The sequence below is a fragment of the Frankliniella occidentalis genome, unplaced genomic scaffold (assembly GCF_000697945.3).
Source record: "Frankliniella occidentalis isolate FOCC.00 unplaced genomic scaffold, Focc_3.1 Scaffold2060, whole genome shotgun sequence".
In the NCBI taxonomy this organism is placed as follows: domain Eukaryota; kingdom Metazoa; phylum Arthropoda; class Insecta; order Thysanoptera; family Thripidae; genus Frankliniella; species Frankliniella occidentalis.
This window is the reverse complement of record NW_026269154.1, coordinates 13,546-16,339: the sequence shown is the minus strand read 5'-3', so window position 1 is coordinate 16,339 and position 2,794 is coordinate 13,546.

Sequence of the window (2,794 nt, the reverse complement as noted above, 5' to 3'; positions counted from 1 at the left end):
GCGGCGACGGCAGCCAATGAGAAGGTCTGGATTCAGCGAAGTGACCTACGAATACTGACTCTCGTGACTAAAACTGGGGTAGGCGGATAAAAAGCCACTGAACTTTGTCTCACAGACCGGGTATATTGATTAAATTGTTTGAGAAAAGGTTATTGTGATAACAATGAAGCTGGGAAAATATCTGGTGTATATGTAAACACCGCACTTAAGTTGGAATAGTCACTAAAATAAAAGTGATCAGATTTTCAGTTTTAGATTTTAGGTAGAAAATGGGTTCGACGAGTCACTCTTAAGTTTCCGAATCGAAAGCGCACAATGCTACTGAACGAGTACAAAGAATTCACACCTCTGTGAGCATGTAAATGAGAGCGAGGGAGGTTATGTTGCCCAGTGAGTATAGTTGGTTCACTAAATGTAGACACCATACGAACACAAACGAAAATCGAAACAATCGCTGGGCTCTCTTTGTCAACGCAATAAGCTGTTCGGTTACGCACATTACAAGGGTCAGGTAGCCTGTCTAGGGCTGCTGGAGACGCCCGCGCCTGCCTCGCTGCCTGAGCCTGCCTTGGCCGCCTCCACGCACTCCCCACACTCGCTCTTGGCTGCCCTAGGAAAGGGACGTTCGGGTGGCCCGGACCCGGCTTGCCGCGTCGTTATGACGCGCACAATGGGGCTCCGGGACAGGCTCCAGGCCAATGGTGTCTACATTTAGTGAACCAACTATACGGCCGAGGCGGTCGAGACATGTGATGACGCATGCTTTCCGAGCGCCAACCGTCCAGCGAGCCGCCGGAGAGCCGCGCGCTGTGTGATAGGGTCAGCGGCGCGCGGCAGCCGCAGCGGCGACGGCAGCGGCAGCGGCAGCAGCCAGTGTGATACGGCCTTAAGCGCCCTTCTGCGCCACCTTCTCTCTGTACCTCTCTCTCTCTCCCGCTCCCTCCGCCCTCGCGCCGCTGCCACGCGTGGGCGAGTCTCTCCGACCCCATGGCGCGCGCGCCAACCTCCAGGAGCGTGCCCATGTGGCGGAGCAACTGGAGCGTCGCGCCGCCTGCGCTGCGGAGGAGTGAAGCAGTACGAGTACTACCACCACCGCTACCTTGTGAGACGCCGCGGCGGTGCTTGGAGTGGCGTGGCGTAGCCCGACCACCGCGGCCACCGCGGCGGCGGCAGTATCGCCTGCCAGCCAGCCGCACATGGCGGACAGATGCGGCGTTGAGGCGAGCAGCGAGCGACTATCAAACAGCAGCTCGAGCGGCCCTTATGGTCATGAAGGCGTCATAATGGAACGCCATGAAATGGAGGCGAGTCCGACACGAGGCCGACGACGAGACCGCGCGCCTCTGGCAGGCCAAAGAGGCACAACGCAACAACGTCTCGGTTAATTAGAACAATGAGAGGGGCGAGGGAGCGAGAACATTAAAATGAAATTAATATCCCTTTGTTGAGTGTCGAGGTGTATGTGATCCCCGGATCCCCTCCACGCTCCTGCAGTCCGCAGGTGTGTCCGCCGTCGTCGCGCAGCGTGCGGGCGCAGGTCCGCCGACGGGCTGCGCCCCGTGTCCGGCTGCAGCACTGCGGGCGGATGCCGGTCGACGAGCAAGAAGCAGCTGGAGGTGCTCGTCCCTGCCGTCGGCAGCGTTGGTGCGAGCGGTGAGCGATCTTGTCCCGCGGGCTGGCCGCATGTGCTCGGTGCGGGGCAGTGGGCGGCGGGCGCAGCGGGCACGCGTCCCGGCCGGAAGGGGTACCGGGCAGGTGTGCTGCTTGAGGCAGGGCCGGGTCATTGCTCCCTAAGACTTGGAGGAGGCGAGGCAAGGCCGCCTCGTCCTCGCCCTGCCACGCCCCGCCACGCCCCGCCCGTGACGCTCCGTCAGCTGGACGCTCCTGTGACGTCACGGTGTGTGAAGCCTCCACACCATTCTCCTCCCTCCCCTCCTCTCACCTTCCCGGCGGCAGGGCAGAGCGCGCCTGGACAACCGGTCCACCCCGCTGCACATAACCCTTCGTACTCTTAACTCCCCCTCTTTCTCTTCATCCTCCCGCTCTTTCTATCATTCCTTTTCTCTCTCTCTCCTCACCCTCGCGTATTCCACCCCTTTCCCTTTCAACAATTTTTTTCTATAACGCGTCTAAAGTTGGCAACGCTGCGCCTCGTGCGCCGCCCCCTGCTAGCCTCACCCCGCCCCGCCCCGCGCTCTGTGCACCGTACTTACGGCCATTCTCTCCTTTGGATGTGTTCTGTTCGTCACGTGCTCGTTCTGCTTTAAATGCAGCCACATCGTAAGCGTAATTGGCTCCAGCTCGCCAACTGTGAGGTAAACCTCCGTCCCCGACTCTCGCCACTCCTCTCCATCCCGCACTCGCCAAAACTTTTTTATGCTGTATTTTTTTTATAATGTCATGTACAGAGAGAGCGAGGCGGCGGCCCAACGGAGAGAAAGAAGAAAAACTTTTTCTTTATACAATCGCAAAAATGATGACAGCCTTGCTCGACATTCCGTTTTGACTCAGTCCCTCCTCCCCCCTTCCTTCACCGTGGCCCAAGTTAGCCGCAGTTCTGCGGTCCCATCCCCAGCAGCAGCAGCACGGCGCGCGAAGAGCGGAAATTGTTGCTGCTGCTTCTTCTTCTTCTTGTTGTTCTCCCTCTTCTTTTCCTCCATGTGGAAGGTACTCCGCCGCCGCGCTGGGGAGGACAGGGGCCGGAGTGGCGGAGCGCCTCCTCGTGCACGGACTTGCATTTGCATGCGACTCCACGGCCACTTTTATTGAGAATCACCCCCCGAGCGGGGCGGGG